Source organism: Mustela erminea, chromosome 15 (genome assembly GCF_009829155.1).
Source record: "Mustela erminea isolate mMusErm1 chromosome 15, mMusErm1.Pri, whole genome shotgun sequence".
NCBI lineage: Eukaryota > Metazoa > Chordata > Mammalia > Carnivora > Mustelidae > Mustela > Mustela erminea.
In genome coordinates, this window is record NC_045628.1 from 80,161,418 (window position 1) to 80,174,762 (window position 13,345).

Here is a 13,345-nt window from a genome sequence, read left to right on the forward strand (position 1 = left end):
GGGAATAATCATAAAGACTTTCTTGAATTATATGAGGATTAGAGAAGATCATACACATTAACAACGCTAGCCCAATCCCAGTACTTATAAAAACATTACCTGGGTTTGCACAAGCAAATGCGTCTGTCCCCATTAGGTTTTCACAAGAGTTTTGATGAGCCAGAGTAGGGAAGTGGGGGCCCAGGACAGGAGATTGGCTGAAGCGGGGGACAGGCTCAGAGAAGCAGGGCTGCGTGGAACCTTCCTGTGAGCAGGTCAGCAACATCATGAGAACCACGGTCAGAGTGAGAACCACGGTCAGAGTGAGAACCACGGTCAGAGTGAGAACCACGGTCAGAGTGAAGCCACAAAAGCAGGGAGACCGTGATGGGCAGGCGCATCTGCTTCCCAAATACCTTTTGAGTCCATTCGCTTCTGCTCATCCTATTGCCACTGTCAGAGGTCTGGGCACCTGGGATCCTCCAAGGGCCTCCTAACTCATTTCTCCACCTCTCCACCCCTGTTCCGTCCCTCTGCTCCTCCACTCCGAGGTCAGATCCACCCGGGCTCACAGCCCTCATGACTGCTCCTTGCCTTCAGTATAAAGTCACAGGTCCTGCCACGGTTTCTGACACCTGCTGGATCTGGTCCCTCACATCCTGCCAGCCGGCCTCCTTCAGCCTTGCTGAAGACATTCTGTTTCTCCACCTTACCTTGCTCCCTGTGGTCCCTGGGTCTTTGCACATTCTGTTCTCCATGCATAGAACATTCTGACCCTCTCCCTGTTTTCTGGTGTCTTCTATTTATCTTTTAGACTCCTGGTTCTACATGTTTCTTCCTCTGGAAAGCCCTCCATGCCTTACCTGTCCAGCCCCAGACTGGGTGGATAACTACTCCAATCTCTAAGTTGCATAAAGGCACCTGACACGGTAGATGGCATACAGTGGCATACAATACATGTTTGCTGAGTGAATGGATCTCCCTGCCAGAAGAGTTGTAGGTTCGCAGGCAGATTGTGTTGAACTCATTTATGAGATGCTCTCATCTACGTTTTTCCCACCTGTGTCAGTCAGGATTCCACCCGGAAACAGATGGCTGAAACCTGGGTGGCTCAGTGGGTTGAGCCTCTGCCTTTGGGTCAGGCCATGATCTCAGGGTCCTGGGATCAAGCACCGCATTGGGCTCTCTTCTCAGTAGGGGGTCTGCTTCCCCCACCCCCTCTCTCTCTGCCTGCCTCTCTGCCTACTTGTGATCTCTGTTTGTGAAACAAATAAATAAAATCTTAAACAAAACAAAACAAAGGGGCGCCTGGGTGGCTCAGTGAGTTAAGCCGCTGCCTTCGGCTCAGGTCATAATCTCAGGGTCCTGGGATCGAACCCCACATTGGGCTCTCTGCTCAGCGGGGAGCCTGCTTCCCCCTCTCTCTCTGCCTGCCTCTCTGCCTACTTGTGATCTCTATCAAATAAATAAATAAAATCTTTAAAAAAAAAAAAAAACAAAAAAACCAGGGTAATCTAGAAGAGTGTGACCCAGAGACTTTTTATAAAGGTGTAGCCAAGTTTGAGGGAATCCAACAAGGGAGGGCCAAAAACACCCGCCCTGGGACTAAGGACAGTGGGAAGCCACCATCTCCTTGGGCCCAACCAGACAAGAGGAGATGGGAATTAGAGAAACTCGGAGCCATAGTCAAAGGAGAGACCTATTTGGTATGAGCTGGGGCCTTTGGCAGAGGAAGGCAGCCCCTGCCCATCTGGGCTGCGCCCCCCCATCCTCCCTTCTCTTACTCACGCCTCCATTGGCCAAAACCAACTGGCCAAGACCAGCAGACAGCCAGGGATGAGAAGCCCTGTCAATGCAGTCACAGATCTGTGGGCTCTGAGCAGAGTGGAGCAAGGTGGTGTGTGACTGCAGGGAGAAACAGAAGATCCAGTTGTTCTGATCACTTATCTAATAACCTGTCCTAAGCCACTGTAGGGAACAGCTTCCACCTGCTGCTGTGGATGCTACCATCCCTTGGAAAGGAATGATGTTGACTTGCCAATTGAATACAGATTCAATAGAAGTGATTTAGAAAACACTTTCATTTGGGGTGCTTGGGTGGCTCAGTCCCTTAAGCATCCGACTCTTGATTTCAGCCGTGGTCATGATCTTGAGGTTGTGAGATTGAACCCAGTGTGAGGCTGCACACTGGGCGTGGGACATACTTGGGATTCTCTCTCTTCCTCTCCCTCTGCTCTTCCACCTCTTAACTGAAAAGATTAAGATTTTTTTTTAGGGCACCTGGGTGGCTCAGTTGGTTAAGCGTCTGCCTTCGGCTCAGGTCATGATCCTGGAGTCCGGAGATTGAGTCCTGCATCAGGTTCCCTGCTCTGCGGGAAGTCTGCTTCTCCCTCCGACCCTCTCCGCTCTTGTGCTCACTCTCTTTCTCTCTCATTCTCTGTCTCTAAAATGAATAAATAAAAAATCTTTTAAAAAATTAAGATTTTTAAAATGTTCTATTATTACATTTCTATTCTAAACGTTCTATTATTATAATTCTATTTGGACAGTCTTATTTGTCACATAATGAAAGTAGATTTAACATTGTAGTTTCAGTTTTAAAAATCTGCCTTGAGATTTATCCCATACTGAGACATAACTCAGCCTCCAGTCTGCAGGTGAGCTTGCCCCCTACCAAACAGGCTAAAGTCTGAGCAAGGACCTTTGTCCGGACTGAGAGGCATCTCTTTCTGCGGTATGAAACATCTCAGCAGGGACGGGTGTGAGTTTCCCCACTGTCTGTCCATTGGTCATGCAAATCAGATGTCAGACCCATGCAAATTAGATGTTGGACCCAGAGAAGCTTGCAATTAGAGGGTTAATATGTCGTCCCCTGGAAGATGTCAGCACAGAGTCAGGCCTCTCTTTCCGCTGCAACAGACGCGAGCTTCTTCACTTGCGATTCCATAAATAGCTTCCTGTCTGCTGAACCCTGGTGTGCTGGGATAATTCAAAAGTCAGACAGCATGCAAAGGCTCCCTGGGTGTATGAAAGGCTTGCAACACCACCTGCTTTGTCTGTATTTAGGTGCCTAGTTTGTTAGCTCAGAGTACTACAAGTTAAGGGTGGGGGCCAGATGCTACCCAGGACTCATTTAATCTAAAGGAACCCTAATATTCCAACAGAATCAGAGGAGCCACACCTGTGAGATTTTTGTGTTTGTCCTTCCTTCACTCTTCACCAAGCTCCAAGTGCTTTCCTGGAGGGGCTCCAGCTGTGAATAACCCCACATTTGTGGAATGTGGAGCCTGCTCTGTTTTGGGATGGCTTCGGTAGACCACGGGCACCCCCCCCCCACAGTCACATGCTGAAACCCAAATCCCCTATATTATGGCATTAATAGGTGGTTTTTTGTGAGGTGAGTAGGTCAGGAGACTGGAGTCCTCATGATGGGATAAGTGCATTTAGCAGAAAAGACAGAAGAGAGAAGATCTCTCTTCACCTCCAGGGGTCTCGGGAAAATGGTAGCCATCTGCTCACAAACCAGGAAGAGGGCTCTCACGAGACAACTAGATCTGCAGACGCCTAGATCTTGGGCTTCCAAGCCTCCAGAACTTTCGAGAAAGAAGTGTTGGTTGTTCAAGTCAACAAGCCAGCCAGTGCAGGATATCTTGTGAATAGCAGCTTGAACTGGCTGAAACAGTGGGTGTGGGATGGGGGGGTATAAGATGGACACTGTGTTAAGCACGTTTTCTCCAAGATTCTTCGAGTGAAACAGTTCACATCTGGTTTGTTTCTCCCACCATGGTAAAGAAACTGTCTATCCAGGAGAATTGGCTCAAATATGTATACAGGTTGGATTTCCTAATCCCCTTTGGGCTTCTCGTTCAAAATGTGACTTTTGGAAGAACAACTTTGCCTAACAAATGTTGGGAGCAAAGCTGGGGAAGGGAGAGGGAGGAAAAGAAGGGGGTTGTGTCAGGGTGCTCTTGTAGGCCAGCAGTGACGGGTCCCTTTGTGTCACTGGCTCAGAGAGGTCAAGGCCATGTGTGTGCAATCTAGAGTGGGGCAGATGCCACAGCCACAGAACAACAGGATGCAGTGAGCTCGGTCTCTCCAGTTGATGGGGCATCCGCCAAATCAAGCAGAGACAAGTACAGGAACTAAGGGGTGGGAATTTGCTGTCAGGACCCAATAGGTGTGTGGGGAGGGTGGGCACTGGCAGAACCTGGGGAGCCCACCGGCTGTGTCTTTGCTGGGCTGGGGCCCCTTGTGAAGGTCCCAAGTCTGAAACTAACCAGCATAAGACAAAACTGGAAAGGGTGAGGGTGACGTGGCTTTGGATGCTCAGAGCCTGGACTGATCCCGGTTCCACTCTGCACTGTTGTGAAGGCACCTGTTACTGATCTTCCATTTTTTCCTCTGTAAACACAGCTTTCCTCAAAAGCTTTCAGCGAGGACTACCAGTGAGCCCATAGTAGGGTCTCAGGAAATGGGAGCAGTTGCCTTTATTAATGCAGGAATCAGTGAACTGTGTAGGGTAGATTTTCCAGAATCCACACGCACAAAACAGATGTAAGTGCTGCCAGTCATGTGTTCTGGTGACATTTATTTTAAGCATCGTTGTGTTGGAGGGGCTGCCAGTACAAACATGACTAAGCCCTGGGCTTCCCTGGTGAAACTGGGGCACAGGGAGGGTCCTGGGATACAGGGAATGACATCCCCACGCCTCCCTCTCCCCGCTCCCTCTCCAGAGTCTGGGGAGATGCAACAAGGAAGGCTATAAATAGCTAAGCAAATCAATAAGCAATGCACCCAATTAAAGATGGTTTTAATTATATGAGCCTGCCTGGCCACCAGACACTCAAGTCAAACAGAGTAAATGTAATTTCCTTTAAGCATCACCTTCCCTAAGGTCAAAAGTTTATGGATCATCTCTAAGTCCCTCCAGAAAACACATCTCCGATCTCACTGGTCTGCCAGTGTCCATGCAGCACGCCCCTTGGTCTTCCCTGAGGTTTCAGGAAGGCTCTGATTCTAGGCCAGTGGGGGGTCGGAGATGCCTTCTGCAGTGCCTTTCATCTACCAGCTTGAAATCAGCTAAGCAGAGCCTGGGAACAACTTGCCTGCCAGCCAACACACAAGCAGGGAGCCTCTGGTTATCGTCCTATAGGTATGGCGGGTGAAGGTTTCCCAGACTTCGAAAGTTCCCCCAATCTAACTCTTGAGAGTAAGAACGTGTCTCTCTCCATGTTTCCATGGGGCAGGTCAGTATAGTGGTGCTCTCAGACCAGGCGCCTGCCATGGGACCCTCTGTCAGGGGTCACATTCAGAGAGACAATCAATTCCTTAAAGAATATGACACCTCTGTCACTCAGGACTCAGTGATCTGGGCTGGTTCAGTGCTCCCCACACCTCTAACCCCTCTTCAGGCCCCAGGGAGACACTTCACTCTCTTGCCCCACGACTCACATATTGAGCAGATCTGCACGCTGACACCAGGAGGTGCACTTCCTTGGAGTCCAGGCAGAATCTGAACTGTGGAAGCTCAAGAGAAGAGAAGAGAAAGAGGAATGTATCAACTTGTCAAATCCTTCCTCTTCCCATAAATGCAATCAGTTCTTGCATAGCAAAAATCTCATTTCCCAGAGGGGCTGATGCCCATTTCTTTGCTTCTCCTCACCTCTGAGTCCTAGCTCCAGGCAGGTGCTGGCTAGTAGGGTGTTCGCAGCAGAGGCTGGGGAGTGCTCTGCCTCCTAGGGCTTTCAAATGTGTGTACATAAAGGTGGAAAATCAACACGGGCCAGATAATGACACGAAGTCTCAACCTTGACAATGAGATGGATCTTCAATGCTAGAATTGTAACTGGCTTTATTTTTATAAAAATATTTAATAGGGTGTAACCACTTTTTCAAAAATATAAATAAAAGTTGCAATTTCATTTAAGTAATTTTGACTTACACTTTTGATATTCATGAATTATAACCTGCCTGCTTTTAAAATTCCTAGATGACTTTGTAAACGTCAGACTTTAAAGAATGAATGTTTTGAAAACACAAACTAATTTTAATTTACATTTTTTATGAGCTGACATTCAGATTCTATATACTTAAAATACAATTCTCTATATTTTAAAATCCTTGGGGTGAATCATTGGGTATGAGTATAATCGAGATTGTGATGGGTATAGAAAGACAAAAATAGAGCTTAAAAAAGAAAAAGAGGATGAAAAGATAGAAAATCTTCAATCTGTTTAAAATTTTTAGAACTGGAACCAGTGAAATTTAGCAGACCTCTGGTGAACCTACCTCACAACAAATTTACAAATACAATATACCCAATTCTTTATTTAATGACGCTTTAATTACTAATCAAAACAATGGAAATGAAAATTAGAAAACTATTTGGATTAAATTGATAACTTGAAGAGGTCAAGTAAGATCTCTAAAACATACTCTCTACTCTCTGAAGATTTAATTATCAATCAAAACGATGAGCTTATAAGAGGGCTGTCGTTTCTACTCTTGTTAGGGTTTGATCCATGTTCAGGGTGATCCCGGCTGCTCAGATTCTTGTCAGCCAGCGTGGTCCTGCAAGGGTGTGGGGGGGTCCATGGGCATAGCTCCCCATGTTCTGAACCTGCGCTTTGCCACCCAGCCACCACCCATTGGATCAAATCCTCTCTAGGACAGTTTCCATTCAAGGTTACAGAGACGCCGTTAACCAATAGCACATTCTGTTAAGAATCAGGAGTGAGGTACAATCTCAAAGTTTCTAGCACAGTGGCTTGCAAGAAACAGACCTTAATAATGTTTTCTAAATTTACTTGGAAATCACCAACAAGCATGCCCTTCCGTGGTCGGGAGAGAAGCTGCTCATTCTTTAAATATATGTTGAGCATCATTGTGGCAGGGACTGGAGGTGAAGACAAGGGCCCGGGCTTCATGAAATCTGGTTGGTGGAGAAGACAGATGTGATTCAAAGAATTAAGCAAGCTGACAGAGGACGAGGATGAGAAAACGTGACTGACTTCTCATCACAGACACTCACAGCCAGAGCCGCCTGGAGGAAGGAGCGTGTGGTGACGACATCCTCCCCTCCGCCACCCCAGGAACCTGACCTTCTTCATGCTCCTTTCCCCATTTCTGATTCTCCCTCCCTCCGCAAGCCGCCCTGTGGGGTTATCTGCAAGAAACATGACATCCTTACTAGGAAGTGCCAGTATTCAAATAAATGGAAATTCAGAGCAGGGAGAATGCATCACAGGGGCTTATATTAAAAATAATAATGATGATCGTGATGAATGCTCTTGTCCTTGGAGAAACAGGTTTGTGTCTCCATGTATGAGAAATGGCTGCCTGTAGCATCAGGGCTGTAAACGTGCTTTCCTGAGATTCTAGTGGGTGCTGTAAAAAAAAAAAAAAAAAAAAAAAAAAGAAAAAAAAAGAAAGAAAGAAAGAAACAAGGCTGTGGGAAGACTGAGAAAAAAAAAATAAGGGGCTGGAGCCACAGATGGGTGGAAATCTCACTGATTCCTATAGAAATAGAGCATTTAAAATTAGCTTAGTATAAAAATAATCAGGGATGTGGGGTTGATTTACTATCTATATTCCCCACTGCTTGATTCAGTTTCTGTTTTGAGAAATCTATCACGTATCCAGTTTCCTCCAAAGACTCAGTCCCTGCTCTGGGCCCCCAGAATAGCAGCCACTGCAGCTTCTTGAGGGTCTGTGGAGCTCCAGCCTGGGCCGTCAACCTGGTCCCTCACAGCCTGGGCTCTTGACCTCTGAGTCTCCTGTTGCCTGTGCCTGGCTGAATTCTGAGTTTTCTCTTTCACGGCATCTTGTTATATCCCCAAGTCCAGAAACCCTTGCGCCTTTTTATTTCATTGTATTTTATGTATCTTCCCCCTCCCCAAGACTAACGCCTAGAGCCACACAGGGGAGCCCAGACCCAGGCCCCAATCATTAAGAATCAGGTAGGTAAATCTTTTAATAAAGTTGAAAGCACAGGGCAAGGGCTCAAGCTAGAAGGCTAAGGGCCTTCTGGTCATTGTGATACCTTGTGTGTTTATAAAGGAGTAGCATGGGTATAAATTTGTTCCAAGAAGTATGAACTGCAAGGAATGTATTCCTTCATTCTCCTCAGTCGTTCTATGCTGGTCCAGCCTCCCACCACTGCAACAGTGGCAGAGAAGACCTCTGCCACTTTGAGGGTGACCCATCACTAGGGAAACAGGAGACGCTGCTGTCCTTTGGAGAAGTCCCTGCCCTTCTTCTGTGCCTCTTGCCCATGAACCTGGGTACCTGCCAGGAAGGAAGTCTTGTTCAGGATCTGTGCTGAGGCTCTGGTCTCCCCACAGGCCAACAGCCACTGCTGTTAGGGTCTCATCACCTCCACAGCCCCCCTGCAAGTGGGTTGGGGACCCCACTTCAGCCTCCCTGGCATGGAAAATTCCACTGTCCTGTCACAGGGCTCCTGCCCCTCATGACCTTCAGAGGCTACTCCTCTGTGTTTATTAACCCAAACTTTAAAAAAAAAGGGGGGGGTGCATAATGTGCACATGCAAAATGAAGTTGGGACAAAGGAGGAAGGAGAGTGACTGTTTAATGAGCACAGGGTTTCCCTCTTGGGGCACTGCCAAGGGCAAGGGGTCAGGGTAGTCTCAGCTTTGAACCTTGTTGAACCTTCCATGACAGCTTCAATGAAACTCCACCATTTCCTGAGCTCAGCAGGGTCCTGACCACGCATCCCGTTCCTGCCCCTTGACCCAACCATAGGCTCAGCTCCTTCCAGAGGGGTTCCTCCAAGTCCCAAGCCAGGTCTCATGGTGGGGAGCGAACAGAAGCTCCAGGCGGCGTCCACGGCATCCTTCATTTCTTGTCCCCTGTTTCCTGTTTCCCTGGAGCTGGACTGAGTGCCTTCCACAGAGTGGGGGTGTCCTCAGACTTTCAGGACCACTCAGGGCCATGGCGAGGAGGGAATGTCTCCAGGGAAACCACACTAGGGCCACCTGGGCCCAGCCTTGGCTCAGGTTTCCAGGGAAGGCATCTCTGCCATGTGGTCACCCCAGCAGGCTGCTGGCAGGTCACGCCAGCCTCCGGGAGACGTGGAAATGGGGTGGGAGATGGGGCCCAGCTGTGGAGTCACACACAAGCCCAGCTTCAAGGAGCGCAGAGCACCAGGCACTTAAGAAGAGTTGGCTGATGGTGAACAAATAATAAGGCTTGCAGCTGACGGGAGGCTGGCCGGGCCAGGCGGTCTTTCCAAGCCCGAGGGCGTAGGTCCCATCATCCGCTTCTACCGACGACTCATTCCTGGGCCCAGGAGCCCCTGTCGGGGGCTCAGACTGCCCACAAACAATGGTAAGGGAAGGCAATTCTTTTCTTCCATCTTTCATTCGATCTTACTTCCTCCTATGTTTATTACAGCGATGGAATTCCTGCAGAAAGTCCTGAAGATACGGAAGAACAAGAGTTAGAGGTTTACAGCCAAAGCTCGTCTGGTGACTCATTCGGTGGCTCATTCCGTTAAGCCCCAGACTCTCGATTCTGGCTCAGGTGACGATCTCCGGATGCTGAGACTGAGGCCCACGTGGTCTCCGCATGCAGCGGGAGATCTGCTTGGGTTCCCTTCCCTTTGCCCTTCCCGCCTGTTCACGCTGTCTCTCTCTCTCTCTCTCAATAAATAAATAAATAAATCTTAAAAAAAATAAAATTAAAAACCCAACAACAACAAAGCATTGTAGGTAAGAAACAGGGTGGCAAAGACAAAAGGCCAGCAGCAGGATACAGAATTTGGCCTTGGCCTGTAGTCTGGGAAATGAGCAAGGCTGTCATTAACCTAAGTCGTGGTAGTGTGGTAGTTGGGCCAATACCAATATTATGACCATTGCTAATCAGAAGATGCTACTATGGCAGGGCTGGAGGGCCTCTCGGGGTCTGGGACTGCCTCGTAGGTACGTGAAACCTGGACGTCCGGCAGGACAACAGGGTTCTTGAGAGACAGAGCAGAGCCACCGCAGGAGAACTTTCAGGTCTTGGAAGAAAGATGTATAATAAAAACCAGGAAGCACTCTGCCAACAGCACTGCCCCCCACGGCAGCTGGTGGCCCGGGCTGTTGGTCTCCACAGCTGAGTCAGAGCTTGGGTTAGAGGACAGGAGCCTGTCCAGGTCCTTGCTTTATACCTGAAGGTCTCTCACTGCTAGAACGCTCCAGCCTGACTGGGCCCTGGGGAATGTGGGCAGGAGAAGGCGGGCACCCCCAGCCTGGGCAGTGGTTATGTCACTTCCATCCATCTACAGGCACCCTGATTTGCCCCCAGGGAACCCTCAGGCATGTTTGGAGGGTTTTCAGACTTCAGTAAAGATCAACAAATGCTTTATTGATACGGGGTTGGCACATCACCTCAGTATCCCTCTCACAGGAGGACATAGAGCAAATCTGCCATTACCGTGGGTGATGACAGAGACCAGTGTCGCTGGGCCCGTGTGGGACCTCTGTTTCCTCATGACTCTGTGGGCCATGGACTAGTGAGGCCAAGGATACACACGCCAGGCCTGAGCTCAAATTCAAGTTTGATTTAGATCTGTAAAATGTTGGGGAAAGTATTTAATCTCCCCAAGCCTCAGCGGACCCACAGAATAAGGTAGAGAACATCATAGTCACCAAAAATTTCTTTTGGGGGAGAATACGTGGAATTTGTGTGGAAGAGGCGCTTTGTGGTCAGGTGTGAACCCTCAAAAAAAAAAAAAAATCTGTCCAGGGAAACTGCCTTCTGAAGAGGAGGGGTCTGGTTAAGGGGAAGCCGAGTTGTCTGTCAAGCCAGCAGAACAACCGGGCATGTCAGTACATAAGACACATTTGGGGGCAGGGGGAAATCTGCTGGGAGAGAACCCAAGGCCTCCCTGCTCCCTACCACCACTGCCACTTGCCCTGGCTGGCCAGAAAGGCCTCCAGGGGCTAGACAAGCCTTTGCGGGAGTTTCATGAGGTTGTTCAAGGGTATGTGAGATAAAGACCTCCCTATTCAGTCTTCCCTCAGGAGCCCACAAACTTCCCCTATGACTCCCCAAGGCCCTCCCCAGAGCCAGCCCCCTGTTCTGCTGCAAGTAGGGGCTTGCCGTATGGAGTAAGCAGGAACACGGATAGCCCCCAGACAGTTAGGGGCCCTGGTCTAGATCCCTGCAGGGGGCCAGCGCTGCCCCCTGCAGGCAGTGTAAGTCCGGACCACACAAGGGGGGGTGCTGCTTGCAGGGCCGCCGCCTCTAGGCAGTCTACCCAGAGCTCCTAGACACCTGTACCTATTTTCTGACTTCACCATTCCTGGATGAGAACTAGCTTGTCTGCTGCACCTCCCGCGTGGCATTTTTTAATTGGATTTTGGGTTCCATTCATGCTTTTGAAATTGTTACTTCACCGTGTGCGGCTTGAGCTCCTTGAAGGGCGGGGCTCCCCATTCACCCCTGCACCCCTCACAGGCCTAGATGTGCGCTTCCGCCCAGGCACCCTTCATGAACACACGCATAAAAACCCCCTCCCTGAGAGAGAGATTCTGACGCGGGTGTTAGAAGCTCCGGTGCCCCGCCCACAAAGATACGCTGTGACCTGGAGCTGCTCAGACCTCTTTGAGCACAGATGGGCATGGAGGGCTGACTGGCCATGTCCCATCCTTGTGGTTAGAGCCACGTATAGCTTAGTGCCCACGCCGGGGCACACTGAGTGTGAGATGGGGGCACTCTTCGTAGCTGGCCAGGACAGCAGACACAGGATGGGGTCTTCCCCGGTGCTGGGGGTGCGTGGGCTCCTGTTCCTGCCACACGTCCAGCCTCGGGTCTCCCAGCACATGCCATCAAGCAGGATTCTCATTGCAGCCCAGGCCTCTCAGAATTGTTCCAGAACTACATGAGCCTCTATAACAGAGCAGTGTGCTGTCACTAGGGGCGGGTGGGGGAGGGGGTAACGGCACCAGGATTAGGGAGTCTGCAGCAAAGACTGAGCTGCTCCCCGGTGGCTGCTGGAGCTGGACCCAGAGCCAGAACACATGGGGAGGCTGAGGGTGTCCCTGGAGGGGCAGAGACATTTAAGGGGAATCTTGGAATCAGAGTAGCTTTCCCCTGGCTTCAGTTCCAGTTTCTGGATGGACTCTCAGAGCCATTCCCTCTGGAAGCATGGGGAAGGGGAAGAGTGCTAGTAGCCAGGAATTTTAGAAATCAGGGATGATTATTCCAATTAAAAAAAAAAAAAACGGGAAGAACATGTTTCAAAACTAGGCAGCAATTAGACTAATGCTGATCTTTATTTAAAAACCTAGAAAAATGTGGGGGCACCTGGGTGGCTCAGTTGGTTGAGTGTCGGACTCTTGGTTTCCTCTCAGGTCACGATCTCAGGGAGATGAGACCAAGCCCTGCTTGGGGCTCCCTGCTCAGTGGGGAATCTGCTTGAAATTCTCTCTCTCCCTCTCTCCTCCCTGCTTGCACACACTCTCTCTGTCTCTCTCTAAAACAAATAAATAAATTGTTGGGAGAAAAAAAAACCTAGAAAAATTTTAAAGAGCTGATCGATATTGAATATGGGCTTGAAAAGTCAGATGGACCCACGTGCTTATAAATCATTTGGTTCTATATCCACGAGCAACTTCTTGAAGCTACATTTTATCATTTGCAGGACAGAGGTAAAAATATTTATCCCAAAGAGGTCATTGTGAGAATTAAGTGAATATGCGAAAAGTCTTTTGCATAGTGTCCAGCATAGGGTAAATATTTGATATAATGTACTATAATATAATTGAGAATATAGCATCTATTATATACAGTACATATAATTCATAAGGCAGTATGATGCATAAGTAGGAAAAAACTTTGGTTCACTTAGAATGTTATACTAATTTAATTTAAAAAATTTTTTGATGCTATTATAAGTCTAGCCATAGTACATCAGGATTTTGACAAAAATCCTTAGTAACATCATTACGCTTGTGACAGGAATTCTGTTAGTGATTTCCTCTGGGCAGGAGGTAGAAAACAGCTGGGATGAATGCATTGGGAACTTTGTCTATACCTGCAGTGTTTTATTTTTTATTTTTATTTTATTTTACTTTTAGAGAAAGAGCAAGAGAGAGAGAGAGCATGCGAGTGGTGGCAGGGGAGAGGGGCAGAGGGAGAGGGAGAAAGAATCCTAAGCAGAATCCCTTCTGAGTGCAGAGCCGGGCCAATCACCACGACCCTGAGACCATGACCCCAGCCAAAATCAATAGTCGGGCATTTAACTAACTGAACTACCCAAACACCCCCAGCAGTGTTTCATTAATTAAATAATTCTAAGGAAATAAGTTTGAGTGGGTGGGGAATGCTCACTTCGGATCAAGAGCACATTTTTCTTCCAACC

General features: G+C 48.6%; 1 long non-coding RNA gene across 1 annotated transcript in view; it reads left to right on the forward strand.

Moving 5' to 3' along the window:
* The window catches only part of LOC116573990, a 43,412-nt gene extending 32,587 nt beyond the window's left edge, over positions 1–10,825 (forward strand). Inside the window, exons 2-3 of the long non-coding RNA XR_004279095.1 lie at positions 7,879–7,937; positions 9,391–10,825. This is a non-coding gene — a long non-coding RNA (uncharacterized LOC116573990). The remainder of the gene's footprint in view (positions 1–7,878; positions 7,938–9,390) is intronic.
* The last annotated feature ends 2,520 nt before the right edge of the window (positions 10,826–13,345 follow it).